At 39.1% G+C, this 17,144-nt stretch overlaps 1 long non-coding RNA gene and 1 pseudogene across 2 annotated transcripts in view; one reads left to right on the top strand and one right to left on the bottom strand.

Moving 5' to 3' along the window:
• LOC309643171 overlaps positions 1-17,144 on the top strand; it is a 124,552-nt gene that overhangs the window by 73,312 nt on the left and 34,096 nt on the right. The window lies entirely within an intron of this gene.
• On the bottom strand, positions 7,397-14,331 carry LOC309642489 (mitochondrial import inner membrane translocase subunit Tim9 pseudogene; annotated as a pseudogene). The gene has a single exon. The product of its transcript is annotated as a mitochondrial import inner membrane translocase subunit Tim9 pseudogene (transcript).

The following is a 17,144-nucleotide window of genomic DNA, read 5'->3' as shown; positions in this document are numbered from 1 at the left end:
ATAATTATTAATGACAGCTTGTAGTCCAAATTTATTTGTTGTTGGAGGAACTAGTTATCCATTCCAAGGGTTCTCCATCAGTGTTATAAGACAACAGGTAACAATCGACTGTTTCGTTTATGATGAAGCTAATTAAAATTAAAAGATTTGAGTTTACAAATAATTACAAGTAATTATGATACACTAGGCTTGTAGTATACACAGAACAACTACCTTTGAAACTGGAATCTAGTTTCCTCAGATTCAATGGACATGTTTGTGATATAAACAGGAATCAAGTCAAGAAATCGGCCAAGGAAATTTTTTTTGTAATCCACGTTCAACTTTTAAAAAAGTTACATCATGGTTGCCTAATATTTTAATTCATAAAGTATGTAAGGGCATGAATTTCTCCAGGCAAGGTACAACATGCAGAAGAGCCAACATGAGGTTATGGATTGGAGTATTTTTTGGAAATGTTGAAATGCTTTTGAAAGGCAGAGTGAATAATATTGAAAGATATTCTCCAGTTTACCTGAATTCTCTGTGGCTTCCTTTTGTGACTCCAGAGAATGTCACAGCTTCACCCCCATTGCCACAGAGGAGGTAGAAAACATCTCCTGATTCCAGGCAGGAATTCTGTGCAGTGCCTGATGGGCTGGTCCAGCAGAGAATCATTCTTTTTGTCGAGGCCTCTGGATGACCAGTCCAGCCCATCTCTGGGTTGTTTTACAGGGGTGAGCTGGGAGGCAGAGCAGTTGTTACTTTCTGACCCAAGAGCTCTGCTTGGCCCATGACTGGCATTGTCTGATGAAAGAGAAGTAACATTGGTAGTTACTCCGCTGGGAGTGTCTATTCTTAGAAAACCCTAGTTGGGTGGCTTTTGCAAGAGGCAGTGAGAGCCTGGATTAAGTCAGTGGCTGTGAACATGGAGAAAAAGGGAAGACATGGGAGAGATATATGTTTGTAAAATAGAAAAGATTTTGGCAATATTTGAATGTGGGTTGTATTGGACACATTTTGTACAGCGATTCAAATGTTATTGCCTTCACCTTATTCCAGCCAGAGCAGCGGCAGTGAGCTCCTCTTAGGTTTTGAGCAGCTTCATGCGCTTTCAACCTGACAGTATTCTCAGGCTAGAACTGCACTTCTTGCTTCCTACCCTGGGGGTCTGTGCCCTTGAGGACCTGCTTGGCACTCAGTATTCGTAACAGGGGAGTATTGGGGAGTTAAAATGCCCCTTTGGGCAACCCTTGACTGACCCTTGACATGTGCTTCTTTTCTCTTTTCCTGGTAGGGAGCCCGTTTGATAAGGTGATTGAACACCTAGTAGCTGGTAGTGTTGGCCAACTCGGTATCACATCTTTGTAGAGGTCCTCCTTCCTTTCCTGTTTCACTCTCCTGTCCCTCACTTCTGACCCCTGCGATCCCACTACCAAACAAATTAGTTGAATGTAAGCCATTGTCTCTGGCTCTGCTTTTGGGATAATCCAGGTAAGACATGTTAGGCTTGGATGCATGAAAGGATGGTGGGCCTGTGAAGAGGAATAGGAAACCATGGATGAAGGGCAACCTGATGAGGTCAGTTTGGGTTATTCTGAGTTTGAAGCAGCAGATGGGACTCTGGTCACAGAAAGCTCAGTTAGCATATCAATGATATTGCTAGCCATAGTTTTCCTGAGGTTAGAATCCAGGTTTCTTAGCTCCTAAACTAAATTTTTAGTTTCTGATACATGCAGTGATGAGTCTTCAGTTGCTTTTATTTCTTCAGGGGTAGCACTCCGTATTAGTTGTGTACTGCTGCATAAAAAATTACTGGAAAACTTGGAAGCTTAAAACAACAAACATTTATGATCTCACACAGTTTCTGAAAGTCAGGAATTCGGGTGTGACTCAGCTGGTTCAGGGTCACTTATGAGGCTGCAGTCAAGTTGTTGGCTGGCGCTGCTGTATATGAAAAGTTGACTAGGGTTGAGGGGTCTGCTTCCATCTCACTCACGCTGCTGTTCTCAGAGACTTCAGTTCCTTACTCTGGGGGCCTCTCCGTAGAGCTGTTCATTGTGACTTCCCACAGAGTGAGAGATCTGAGAAAAAGATCTGCCGAGAAAGAGAGAACATCCAAGACAGAAGCCATAGTCTTTTACTAAGCTTGAAAGTGACCTACCATCATTTCTGTCATATACGCTTGGTCACAACAACCTTGGTCTCCCTGGGAGGGAGACCATACAAGGGTATGAATACTGGAAAGTGGGGGTTATGGGGGACCATCCTGGAGCATGGCAACCACACAGTCTTTTCATTTTCTTCTTTTAAATAGATATCTATTTTATTAAAGAAGTGCAAAGAAAATATCAAACACTGCAGAATAATTTAAATGAAGAGTAAAACGCTTCCTAATGTCCTACTCCCAGGCTCAATCCTCATAGCTGATCACTATTAACTGTTTGATTTTTTTCTTCCTAGTGTTTAACAACTGTGTTAAATAACTATAAATAGTCTACTTTAATTTCTCACTTACACAACTCCCACTTTCATGACTCTTCTACTTCCCAAATGTGTTAGTTATATAATTATTTTTAATTCCTCTCCTGGTTGCCTTAGATGTTTAAGATGTACTTAAACACCTGGTTTTGATCATTCATTTATAAACGTTATCTCTTGACTCCACGGTGTAAGATGATATAAGCTGAGAAATTTAGTAACGCTTTTCCTCACTTTTGACTTCTGTCAGGTATTTCATTCCTTTTAATCTTATGGAGGTTAATAGTATTTATATTCTGTTCTGTAGGCATACTCGCTTTTCATTCCTTGACCATAGATTGACTATGAAATTTTAAAGCCACGAAATAGCACTTACAAGTATGTAAGTATTTGGAGTAAATGCCTTCTGCAAAACCAAGCAGTTGAACCAGTAGTAAAGGCACTCAAAAAGCAAACGTACTAGGGGCAAATGGATTTATTTTTTTCTTTCTTTTTTCTCAAAGCCAATTGATTGCTTAAAATATATCACATTTTAATTTGCATCACGTTTGCATAATGGCTTTCTTTTATAATATTTTATTTTTCCTGGTATCTTGAATTGCCTTTCTTTTTCTTTTTTATAAAAGAGATGTAATGCTTTCATTTTATCTCTGAGAAATTTCTGATTCCTGATCATACATTTGCGTAACAGAATTCTTCTTCAGCTTAATGACAGTCTTCACAGAACTGACCTCCTGTTCTAATCTGGAACAATTTATATCCTGTCCTGGTGCACAGTATTTCTTCAGCAGTTCCCTTGAGTTAGCTCTTTTGAGTTAGTGTTTCTTCTCACTTTTAGATTCCTTTAATGATTTGTTATAGTGTGTCCTCACATGGATATTTTTTGAATGGGAAGGAAGTAAACTTTCTGAGTTCTTTTATGTTTGAAAGTGTCTTTATTATGCTCTCACATTTGATTGATAGTTTGGCTTAGTATAGAATTCTAGTTTCAAAAAATTTTCTTAGAACTTCAAAAACATTTCTTATTGTCTTCTAGCATCCAGCGATGCTGATAAGAGGTCTGATATCAATGGAATTCTTGTTCTTTTGAAGGTAACCCTCTATGGAAGCCTGTACAATGATTTTTCAGTCTTTAGTAATTGAATCTTTGGAGTGTCTGGGTGTGGGTTTTTTTCTATTAACCCTGTGTGGCTCTTGGTGGGCCCTTTTGATCCTAAGTCTATAGCCTTCCTTCAGTCCAGCCTCTATGGTCTCATGTTTTCTCCTTCTGTAACTCTTGTTACCCAAATTGCTCATCATCACTCTAAGAGTTTTTATTTTGTATTTTTGCTTTATATTCGGGGAAATAGCCCTGACTGTCTTTCAGATCACGTACATTCTTAACAGAATTGAATAACTTCCATTCCTTCTTTGGATTTGTTGTTGTTTTTCTCTGGTTGTTCCTTTTTTGCAGAAACCTGTGTGTGTGTGTGTGTGTGTGTGTGTGTGTGTGTGTGTGTGTGTGTGTGTGTGTGTCCTTTCTAATTTCTCTGTGGATACCCGTAAGCATTAAAAAAAAAAAAGAAGCCTTTTCCTTGTATTACTTCTCTGTCCTTTGGGAATGGTTGTTCTCTTGATTCATCTTAGTCTTTCTCGTTTATCTTCTCAGACTTTGTTCTTTCTCCAGCCCCAGTACCTACATGATGTGCTCTCCTCAGCCCAGTCTTTTTTTTTTTTTTTTTTTTTTATTTATGGCTGTGTTGGGTCTTCGTTTCTGTGCGAGGGCTTTCTCTAGTTGCGGCAAGTGGGGGCCGCTCTTCATCGTGGTGCGCGGGCCTCTCACTATAGCGGCCTCTTGTTGCGGAGCACAGGCTCCAGACGCGCAGGCTCAGTAGTTGTGGCTCACGGGCCCAGTTGCTCCGCGGCATGTGGGATCTTCCCAGACCAGGGTTCGAACCCGTGTCCCCTGCATTGGCAGGCAGATTCTCAACCACTGCGCCACCAGGGAAGCCCTCAGCCCAGTCTTTTATTGCCTTTATTGCAGTTGTTCAGGTGTCTAGCAGGGTGATATTATTGAAGCCAGCCCTCTGTATATTCAGGGAAAAGTGGTCCAAATTTTAATTCTGACCTTCCTGGCAGCCTAACTCTTCATAGAGAAGACCTATTATCTGTTTTTTGCAATGGAAAAATGTTAGCCTAGACTCCTTTCCTTAGAAGGAGTTGGGGATCTCTATCTATGAAGATCACAAGATTTAGCCACCATTTTACTAAGAATGCAACCATTTATGGAGTGTTGTCTGTATGCCAGAGACATGACATATATATTATCTCTTCCTTTCCAACAACTTTGAAAAGTAATTACTATTACTCCATTTTATAAAGAAACAGCCTCAGCCAGTTAAAATAACTTTTCCAAAGTCATCTAGACAGTAAATTCAAAGCTAGGTTTTGAATCTAGGACTGCTGGAGGCTCCAAGCCATTACTTCTGAAAGCCTTCTCTCTTGACAAAAGATGAATAAATATTGCAACACTTCAAAAAGGCTCATTTCTTTTCTTAACTGTTTTCTCAGTTTGCAAAAGACAGTGTTTTCAAAAGTAGCATTTGGCATAATTCCCATCTTCCCTCACGTACAATACTATTTTAAGAGACCCAGACTTGTTGTTTATTGGGAGAAAGCTTGCATAGAATTTTAAAGAACTCTCTTGCTAATAGATGGATCTATAATCCTGTGGGGAGAGAGGGGCAAGGTTTTTTGTTTTGTTTTGTTTTTCTTTGAAATGAGGCTGAAGTTTGAGTGTATCTCCAGGGAAAGGGAACTATACTTGATGAATTAGAGTAAATATTGCCTGAGTATTACTTAAAGTGAGACTTAGACAATTCGGCTAGCAAAAGATCTTTATCAAGATCTGCAAGGGTTAAGCAGGTACTATAATATGGTGGGGTGAGTTGGGATACGTTATTGGGCATGGGTTTATAAAACGTAAACCTATGGGGAAAATGAGTAGCCTACTTGTCAATTAAAATTCTTATTTTGGACAGACATCCCAGCATAATGCATGCTAGCAAAACGAAACCACACACACACAAAATCAAACAAAAAATGGAGAGGAGTTGCAAATAAAGGGTTAAAGAAATTATGTTACACATAAAAAGAAATCTGTTGTGCCACATACCCAATTGCCACTTCTCCAGTCTACTGATGTTTTACTGTGGGCTTTTGGGCCCAAGCAGTTGAACCAACATAAGACCTACCATGAATAATCTGCCTTTACTCTGCATCTTGTTATAGGCCCTAATTAGTAAGCCTGTTCCTAGAATCCTCCCATAAACTCCCGTTTCTGAGGCTTTCTATTGCTAACTTGGCTTGCAGTCTACCTACTGGCAGAGCCAACTATTCTACCCAACGACTGTGGATTTCTCCATTGCCAAAATCACATGATGTTTGCTAAATATCAGAGAACTTTCTCTTTAACTTGTTATGCTGTTAGGACAGCCAGAGGGTGAAAAGGAAAATTTTTCTTAATGGACACTCAACCTACAGGAAACCCTCCATAGATGATGGCTTCCTATATACGGGTTCATTCCATAATTGCTCAGAATAACAGTGCCCTAGACAGAAGACCAAATTAAAATGCATACCCAGTAAAGCTGGAATTTTTTAGTTCTAATTAACCAATTCTCTCTCCTTGAATGTAAGTGACCTCTCTTCCTACTCTGAAATTTTGCCACTTAAGATTTACTCAGTACAAATTTTAAAGTAGATTAAAAAACAAATCTCTTCAAATCTATTTCAAAGATAAATGCCTCCTACAAGTCTTGTCCTCAGATACTTACTCAGTAGATTCATGTGTGCCTGAGGCATTGTCAGTGATGCTTGGGGGTGGGTAGAGTTTTTATTTCTATTTTATATTCTCTTCTCCCTGTCCTAACCATTTGAGTAAATGGTGGTGGGTAGATTGGCAGATAGCACCTCTCTCCTCTCCAAGGACTAGATGCAGAGAAGGTGAACATTCTCTCCACAGAACCCCCTTTTTTGAAAAGTGCAGCCCCTTCTTTTCAGGCGGAAGAAGTAGGGGAAAACCAAAATAACAGAACACAGCCAGCGTCTTTTAAAATGGTTTATAATTGGACATGTGTACAATAATAAGAAATATATATATTTCCAAGTTTCTGACACAGACCTCCTAAAACCCTTGCAGATAGAGGTGCTAGGAGAATCTTTTATTCTAACATTTAGTCTTTGACCTCAGTTACCGTCACAGAGCTCCTAAATGCCTTGAAATTTCCTAGGTGATAGCAGTATCTTTTGTTCTAATGAGGTCATTCTTGGGCTCCAGGATGGGTACTGGTCACCAGAAAAGACCAAGCCATGATTAGAAGCTTGGAAATTTCAGCCCCACCTCCCATTCACAGGAGAGGGAAGAGGGACTGTAAATGGAGTTCATAATTGATCATGCCTACTGTGATGAAGCCTCTATAAAAATCCCAATAGTACGGGGTTCAGGGAGCTTTCATATTGGGGAGCACATCCACCAATTGGGAATGTGGTGCAAACCCAGCTCCACAAAGGAAGAAGCTCCTGTGCTCAGGACCCTTTCAGTCCTCCCCCATGTACTGTTCATCTCTGTTCTTTATAACATCCCTTATTGCATAATAAACTGGTAAACATAAGTGTTAACTTGAGTTTTGTGAGCTGTTGCAGCAAATGATCACATCCAAGGAGGAGGGTCATGGGAAGCTCTTATTGGAAGCCAAGCCAGACAGAAGCTGTGAGTAGCCTGGGGACTTAGTACTTGTGATTGGCATCTGATGTGGGGGACAGTCTTGTGAGACTGGGCCCTTAACCTGTGGGGTCTGTGCTAACTCTGATTAATGTCAGAATTGAATTGAATTGTAGGACACCCAGCTGGTGTCATGGAATTGCTTGATGTGTGGAAAACCCACACAGCTGGTGTCAGAGGTGTTGTGAGTGTGTTGTCCTTTCCCAAGCAATGTGATTTCTTACTTGAATTTCTGTTTTCTACATAATAAAATGTAGAAATAAATAAAGATTATGTAAAACTTTCACCTTAGACTACAGGTGACTAAAAAGCCATAATTCATAAATATGAATGTAGTTTTAAATCTTGGTTGGAAATCATGCCTTTCTTCTTTTCTTCTGTCTAGTAAAATTGATTAAGACTTTTGCTACAGCAAAGACAAGATGCAAATAATTAAACCCAAATGAGAACTTGCCCAAGAAAAGATTTTTTTTAAACAGGCTCAAAAATAAAAATAAAAATTGTCTAACAGTCTAACTTCCGTGTTGCACTTCTGCTTATTAGCAAGATAAAGTGTACTGATGACAAATACTTCAAAAAACTGTGGCCCAAAGAAAAATTTTTTCCGGTAGAAGGAATTTCCCCAGAGGCAGGAACACAGTCTTAGTCTGAGATCAAAAAACATTATCATAAAATAGACTCCCCTCTGTTTTCACAGAAATTGATGATTATCAAAAGAATTTTAGAATTACTTAGGGCCTGTAGACCTGAGGATGGGAAAAGGGCAGATGCTAAATGCCTTTACTTGGGTCATTTGAGGGTCAGGAAGAATTGATTTGTTATATTTGTCTTTAAACTCTCCTTCCTCCTTCTTATGGTGCCTTAAATTTTCTGTCCTTGTGTTTTAGGCGGCTGTTACAAGTGAATGAGCTTAGCTGATAATTAGACTAAATGATTCTTCCTTGGGAGTCATTAATTGTGCCAGGTTTTGTGGTAGAAGGACTAAACCCAAAAGGACTTTTTTGAATTCTCTGTAAGACAGGCTGTCATGTCTGCTGAAGGTGATTGAGGAAGAAGGGCTGGCCATTTGGAATGCTGCAGTGCTGTGTGTAAGAAATGTAAAGAACTGACTAGACGAGATAGGAATAGTGGAACAAAATAAAGTATACATCTACTTTTTCTGCCCAGTGAATGTAAAGTACGTCTCTTATTTTCTGTCCAGCATCCATGTTTTGGGGGATTGCCCCTCCTCCACTCTGTCATTCTGGAGGGGCTGTAGATCATGAGACCTCACCCATGACATTAGGGGGTGGGGCTAGGTAGTAGGCACATGACCCAAGCTAAGCCAATCAGCGTCTTCTGGAAGTTTGGATCATTAGGGGAGATATCAGATAGAAAGTGGGTTGGAACTGGGCCATCTGATGGCTGGAGCCAAGGCAACTGTCCCTTCCTCAGGTGCCTGGGCTGTCTCTGATTCCTGTCCTTCTGGTGGCTGTGCTGTTCAGTGCTTCCTTCACAATGCTAACTACCCCCAGAATATTTCCAATAAACCCCTTTTTCTTGCTTAATATGGCAAGATCAATTCCCATGGTTTACCATTAAAAAAAAAAAAACAACTTTTTGGTTGGTTATACTTTCAGGTATAACAGCAATTTCTGGATTAGAAATTAAATTTAGTGTATGCATGAGGTAAAGAAATTATACAGTACAATGGCTCCAAATTGTCAGTAGCTTATCTGCAGGCTTGGTTGGTATTACATCACCTTCAAATTCTATGTCATGTGGTCCTTGCAGCTCCAAAGCTCAGTCAGTGAGCCCAGAGAAGCTAGTGAGGCAGTAGGGCTAGTGCCGTGTTTGCCAGTGGGTCCTGAGAAATAATAATTCCTTGAGAAACTGTAAACAAACAAATGAAAACATTGTGTAGCTAAATAAGATGGAGAAACAACTCGACTTGTATGTGTTTTATGGAGATTTATATTGCTCATAAACAAAGTAAATGCTCTGATGAGTTGTGTGGGAAAGTGTTTACCTTTGTCTAATCCAGCATTTCCTAAACTTGCTTGAATATAAAATGCTTTTCCCACAGAAAGCCTATTAATATCTCTTGGAACTAGGATTTTGTAAAACATAGTTGGGAAAAAACAGTATAGTGGGATTAGAAAATTAGGTATTTAAACATTTATTTGGTAGAGTGCTAACAGATGAATTTTTACTTTATTTCTTTATTTCCTAAAACAGTATTTCATCTTTAATCATGATTTTTTTTTTTTTTTGATGATGATTTGGAGTAATTTACTGAGGCCTTATTTGGGTCATTCACTGAAATGGGTATTTGATACAGCGACTATTATGATTTCAGATACCCAAACTCTAATTCCCCATTTTTTGAAGGAGACAGATAAATTCTTTCCAAGATCACTAGCCCAAAGCAAACAAGTTCCAATTGTATTAATCTGAGCATGTATTGTAAAATCTGGGCATTTGAGTGAGTTTATCACTTCTTAATGGAGAAAATTAACATATATCAGCTAGAACAGTGATTCTCAACCTGGGGCAGTTTTATCCTCCAAAGGACATGTGGTGGTGTCTGTAGGTGTTTTTGGTTGTCACAGCCGGGTTGAGGGGTGTGTGCTGGCATCTAGCGGGTAGAAAGGATGCTCTAAACATTCTACAGTAGGATGACGGCCCCTCTCAACAGAGAGTTGTTCAGCCCCAAAGGTTAATAATGGGGCTGAGGTTGAGAAACCCTGAGTAATGCAAGTGCCTCTTGAGAAGATGGAAAGAGAGAATCCTTTAAAGGCATTACCATATTCCTAAGCCATTAGATTCAATGACATACTCCCCATGGGCTTTGTGGCATTATGTTTGGCAACCTAAGTCTAAACTTTGTCCAATCTGACCTGCTCAAGTCACATGGGGCCTCAATTTCTTTACCTGAAATAAAGAATTAGATGAGGTAATTGAGAGGTTTCCTGTGATATTGTGATTCATGAAGAACAATCCTGAGTCTTGAACACTTGTAATGTAAGATAAACAACACTGGGCTTAAGCTTTGGGGACATTTAATGTTGTAGAGAAGATCTGCCTCCAGTGATGTTGCCTCCTTGTGCCTGGACATGTCTGGTACAGTCATGTAGTGATCATGGGCCGAGGGATGAATGGCTCCTGTCCCCCAGAGAACCCCGTACATTTCTCCTGTTCTTCCCATCCCTTAAATGAAAGCTCTGATCTCAGTCCTCTCCTCAAGATACACCCATCTTTGGCCATCTTCTCCTCTCTTGTTATACTCAATCCTAATCTCTATGTTAGTATAAATCCCCATTTCACATCCTCATCTTTCTCATGAGCAGTGATTCCCAACAGTCTTTTTTTTTTTTTGGCATCTACACATGGGTGATAATGATAATGATCATGATAATAGTAATAGTTAAAAATAGCTAACACTGTTGATCTCTTGCTATGATTCAGGCATTGTACTAAGCTCTTTCATTAGCTTGTTCAACCCTCAGAGGCACTTAGAGGTTAAGTAACTTGTTCAAGATCAGTTAGTATATCGTAGCTCTAGGACTCAACCCTGCCAGTGTTCAGAATTCCACATGTCCCTAATAGATTGATCAGCTTCTCTCTTACACAGTTCCTCTTGCTGTGCTCCCTAAAATGATAGAATGTAGTTCTTAAATCCTTCTCTCATATCCTTACATTTACAACTGATCAGTTTGCAAGAATTTAACATCAAATTCATCTTTTCTTTCACCAACCACTATTACTGTCATTGCCTTGCCTCTATGGCAGATCTTCATGATTCCCCATCTATAACCAACTACCAAAATGACCTGCTTTTATTTTTATTTTATTTTATTTTTTTTGGCTGTGCTGTGTGGCATGCGGGATTTTAGTTCCTTCACCAGGGATCGAACCTGTGCCCCCTGCAGTGGAAGCACAGAGTCCTAACCACTGGACCGCCAGGGAATTCTGAAAATGACCTGCATTTAAACTTTTCCTCTCTATTATTCTTTCTGCAACCTTAATTTCCCTATGTAACAGAAATCTAGTCACTTCATGTCATTCTTAAGAACTTGTAACGACCTTTCCCTGCTCGTAGAATAAAGTCCTTTCTCTGGCATTCAACACTCTCCATGACTGAGGCCCAACTGTGGTATCAGCTACAACACTCACCAAAGTCATTTTCATTATTTATTTGATCATGTCATGTACTTTTACATCTTAAATTTTTTCAGGGTAGGGTCTAAAGCTGCTCACTCCTAATTGTAACACTAGAACATAATTTCTCTTGGTTGAGATATACTAGCTTACTTTTTACTTGCACTCATTAGAGGAACACATTGACTCTTTGCTGAGAGGACCTAGACAGCCTTCTTGTGGTTCTCAGAATGGGTCTGCTTTCCTTTGTTTATTAATGTTTCATTACACTAGAATACCCATCCTTTGCCCCCATCACTTCTTCTCTTTTCAAAGCCCATATTTGAGACTTCTTCCATTTAACTTTCTCTGACTTACCTTCCTCAAGTCAGAAGCACTTATTCCTGCTGTGATCTCACAGAATATTTTAATATCTGTTTCCCCTATACATTGTAAGCTTCTTGGGCAGGGACACTGTGACTTACACATTTTCGTGTTTCCTGAACTATCACCCATTCCAGGGTGATATGTATGTATTGCTGACATGTAGAAAGGGCTCAGTAAATGTTTCATAATAAAGTCACATCTCTTGAAGTCCCTTTAAGTTCTGTGATTCTAAAATTAGCATTCATTATTTATTTCTTTACACTTCTTATTGCATTGGGATAAATATTTCTCTCTGAGGGTGGAAATATGTTAGGGTTAATCTGCAAATTAAAAGTATATAAGAATTTTAATCACAGTATAATTAAGACCTAGGGTTTTTTTTTTGAAATGCCAGTCAGTATTGCCATAAAAGAGTAATGAGCTCCTTTCTGGACTTCCCTGGTGGTGCAGTGGTTGAGAATCCAACTGCCAGTGCAGAGGACACGGGTTCGATCCCCGATCCGGGAAGATTCCACATGCCATGGAGTAACTAAGCCCACACACCACAACTACTGAGCCTTCACGCCACAACTACTGAGGCCTGTGCACCTAGAGCCCGTGCTCCGCAACAAGAGAAGCCACCGCAATGAGTAACCCACATACTGCAATGAAGAGTAGCCCTCTCTCGCCGCAACTAGAGAACACCAGCATGCAGCAACGAAGACCCAATGCAGCCAAAACAAAACAAAACAAAAAAACAATCCCACTTAAAAAAAAGCAAAAGAGTAATGAGCTCCTTTCTCATGAAAACAATAGTCTGTGGGAAGTTTTTTTTTTTTTTTTTAAGGAAGTAAGCTTGAAAAGTGTCAATTTTATTACCATTGCAATTAAAAATTTTTGTCTTTATTTTCTGTATGAGACTAACCTATACAAGATATTGATTAAGCATGAAGTCAGGACTCAAGATATCCCATCTATTTACTATAGTTTGTATTAGTAACTTCAATACTTAGAGAAAAAATAAAAGTTAGTAGTGCAAACCAATATCCAGTTCTCCTTTCTTTCCTGGGAGTACAAGGCTACAATTTGCAGTCTGCTTGCACCTAAGCGGAGCCATGTGACAGCTCTGGGCCAAGTAAATATGAATGGGAGTGACATGTGGCAGTAGAAAAGCAAGCACAATCCTTTCATTCTGTTCTCCTGTCTTAGCAATCATGAAGGAAGCTACATGGTGAGATAACCACAGTGTGAAAGCAGCCTGAATTACTTTTCTTTTAAAGCAAGTAACTGTTTTATGTATTTACCATCAGTGTGAGGCAGATGTAAATGAACAGGAATATCTAGAGGATAATTCCTATTGAAAAACGTTTCAAGGTGTCCACAGACTGGTCAGAATACATGGTACTAGATGGTATAGACAACTAGTCAGTGATATTTCCATTTATTTCACTTTTAGTAATAAAACTTTTTTCTTATACACAATTGAACACATATTTTGCTTTAAAATTAATTGTCACAGTTGAAGAAATAATGGTTTATTTTTCTAATCAAGTGGCCAAGCTGCTCAATCTTAAAACCACAACAAATGTTACACCTTATTATTTTAACTAAACAGTAAGATCTTCTGTTTTGATTATTCCTGGTAAATTGCAACTTTGTTTCTCACTAGTTTCCATTTGCCAAACAGTCATGACAAACAGTTTAACCTGGTGGCTACTGCTTGCAAGGGATTCTATCAGATGAATCCTCATTTCCAGTGCAATAGCTGTTGGCAGTCCTTTACTGAAAGTCCATCCACCAGGACTTTTCTATTGTGGTTAGTTAAGAGTTGTGCTTTTGCTGCCGGGGCTTCATTCTGCTGAATATGATATTCCTGAAATTTAATGGATATTCTTTGCATCATTTAAAAATATTTCTATAAGCAATGTTCTGAGCAGGTTATCTCAACAGGTATTACTTCTCTTCCTGTGAAGTCTTTAACACAGTCCAAAAAGCATGTTTCTTTAAGTTTATAGTAGGTTCCAAGAAGTTCATTGAACTGTTTTATCTGATCAGATTCTGGTATTTGTGTAGCCATATTCTTTTGGTATGTTTATCAGTCACTTTTTCTGATGCATTAGTTTCCTTTCTGTTCTGGAAGAGCAGCTAAACTTTGCTTGAATGTCTCCTGTGAGGCCTGATTTCTTCCTTAAGCACAGGCTCTCCCATTTAGTACCAGTATGAGGCAGAGAGGCTAGTCTGGGGACAGAGGGTTGGGGTATGGGTGGGTGCCTGGCAGCTGGATGGCAGAGAACCTAAAGTTAGCACTTGAATTGTTGAGTCACCACATGGGGACAGCTGCCCCAGAGAGTTGCCAGGACCTACAGTGGTCTTTGCTTGAGTGTAAAATAACTTTTACGTGTTTAAGCCAGTGAGATTTTGGATTAATTTGTCACTGAAGAATCACTTGTCCTAATCTGACTAATATGGGTGGCACTGGGAAATGCAGTCATTAGAGATAAGAGAAGAAAGCCTGTAATAGCAATAGCTAGCCCTTATTTAGCACTTACTCTCCAGGATTTGTCCCATGTAATTGAATGAATTGTCTTTTTTGACTCCCACAATAATCTACTTAAAAGATGAGGAGACTTGAGGCACAGAGGAATTTAATAGCACACCTAGGGTCACAGAGTTTATAAGGTTTAGAGCTGGGATTCAGACCTGCATTTGGTATGATACCAAGGTTCATTTACTTCCTGAATATGCTCTAGAGTCATTTAGTTTATTCATATGTTTGTAACTAAGTAAATGCAAAAATAAGACTTGCTTCTCAGGTGTCAGGTGAAATAGTTTTTAGAGGAGCATGGTAGATTTTTGTCTTCCGAGAAATTTCTTAGGATTTATGGAACTTTATTTCCTTTGGGGCAAAAGGGGAAATTTCTGTTTCATATGACCTGCTTTGTTTTTATGGTACCCATATGTTGGGCATAGAGTAGGATTAGAGCCAAGTTCTTTTAGGATTTAGGAATGCTGATGTGATTAATTTGATCTGATTTAACAGTGATGACAGCATAGAACAATCAACAATTTTAATAAATTAAATTTCATTTATGTGTCTTCTGGGAAGGACTCTGTCAGTTTAAGTAAGACTTGGTGCCTTGATTGACTATGAAGTTTTTTTTTTTTTGTGGCTGCGTTGGGTCTTCATTGCTGTGTGCAGGCTTTCTCTAGTTGCGGCAAGCAGGGGCTACTCTTCATTGCGGTGCGCGGGCTTCTCATTGTGGTGGCCTCTCTTGTTGCGGAGCATGGGCTGTAGGCGTGAGAGCTTCAGTAGTTGTGGCGCGTGGGCTCAGTAGTTGTGGCACACGGGCTTAGTTGCTCTGCGGCATGTAGGATCTTCCTGGACCAGGGATCAAACCCCTGTCCCCTGCAGTGGCAGACGGATTCTTAACCACTGCACCACCAGGAAAGTCCCGCCTATGAAGTTTTGAACTGAGCCTGGCTCTCCACTGTGAGGATCAAATCCTGAAGTCCTGGCTGTACTCATCCAGCATGTCTTTGACTCCTTAAGGAATTATTACTTTAATGAAGATGAAATCTATTACTTTAAACATTTTTTCTTGATAATAAAAATTCAACCATGACCCTCATTAATGAACTGGCAAATTATTTTACTCTACCTTGTTAAATGTATTAGTTGGTATGGGTTGCTTTGGAGATATTTTTAAATACATTTTTTTGATAGATACTTAAAAATATTGATTCTTCAGAGCTCCCTGAAGAATCTGGGAGAAGTCTGGGGGCAGGGAAAACACAAGATGAACTGAGACATCTTGTTGGGCAAGAAAGAAGGGAAATACTCAAAGACTAATGGGGGTGTGTGTGAAAAGATATTCAAGTCAGCTTGAAGGGATTACTCTTGGCAATACTGGGGGACTGTTTGAACATAAAAAAGAGTATTGACAGTGAGTGATTGTAGAAAGAGAAGAGGAGCCTTTTATAAGTAACTTAAGGGGAACAATTCACTGTAGAAGCAGTATATGCAGGCTAAGAGCTTGGTCTGGGTTTGAATCCTTGGTATGAGTTTACCTGTTTGCTTGTAAGTTCTTAAACCTTTCTATGCCTCAGTTTCCACATCTGTAATGCGGGAATAATAATAATAATAACAACAGCAACAACTACCTCAGAGGGGTGATAAGAGAATTAGCTAAGATAAAATTTATAAGTAAAGTATTTAGAACAGTCCCTGCCACATATATCATGTGCTAAATAATTGTTATGTATTATATTACTTTTATTATTATTGTCTATAATGCCCACTACCCATTAGGGAACGGCCATACCAGCCCTGGGCTTTTTGTTGTTGTTATGGAAAATTGGTGTTTTTTTTTTCCCAGCTTTTTTGAGATATAATTGACATATAACATTGTGCAAGTTTAAGGTATGCAATGTATTGACTTGATACACATATATTGCAAAATGATTACCACAGTAGTGTTAGTTAATACCTCTATCACCTCACATAATTACCATTTCCTTTTTGTGGTGAGAACATTTAAGATCTACTCTCTTAATAACTTTCAAACATACAATACACTATTGTTAACTATAATCCCCATACTGTACATAGATCCTCAGAACTTACTCATCTTATACCTGGAACTTTGTACCCTTTGATCAACATCTCCATTTTCCCCGCACTCCAGGCCCTGGTAACCACCATTCTGTTCTCTTTTCTTATAGTATCCTTATCTGGCTTTGGTATCAAGGGAATGCTGGCTTTATAAAATGTGTTTGGGAGTGTTTCCTCCACTTCAATCTTTTCAAAGAGTTGAGAAGGATTGGTATTAATCCTTTAATGTTTGGTAGAATTCACCAGGGAAATCATCTGATTCTGCGCTTTTCTTTGTTGGGAGATTTTTGATTACTGATTCAGTTTTACTTGTCAGATTTTCTATTTCTTTATAATTCATCTTGGTAGGTTGTATGTTTCTAGGAATCTATCCATTTCTTCTAGGTTATTCAATTTTTTTGCTATATAATTGCTCATAGCGGTTTCTTACGATCCTCGTCTTTTGTATTTCTGTGATATCAGTTGTAATGTTTCCTCTTTCCTTTCTTATTTTACTTGATTCTTTCTCTCTCTCTCTTTTTTTTTTTTTGGCTGCACTGCACGGCACGTGGATCTTAGTTCCCCTGACTAGGGATCAAACCTGTGCTCCCTGCAGTAGAAGCGTGGAGTCTTAACCACTGGACCACAAGTCCCTCTCTTTTTTCTTCGTGTGTCTTTCTGAAGTTTTGCCAGTTTTGTTAATCTTTTCAAAAAATAACTCTTAGTTTCATTGATCTTTTGTATTGTTTTTCTGGCCTCCATTTATTTCTGCTTTGATCTTTTTTATTTCCTTCATTCTGCTAACTTTGTAGCCTTAGGCTTTCTTACTCTGGACTTTAAAAAAAC

Source organism: Balaenoptera physalus (assembly GCF_965194825.1).
Source record: "Balaenoptera physalus genome assembly, chromosome: 14".
Taxonomy (NCBI): Eukaryota; Metazoa; Chordata; class Mammalia; order Artiodactyla; family Balaenopteridae; genus Balaenoptera; species Balaenoptera physalus.
This window is presented reverse-complemented; position numbering and strand designations above follow the sequence as displayed.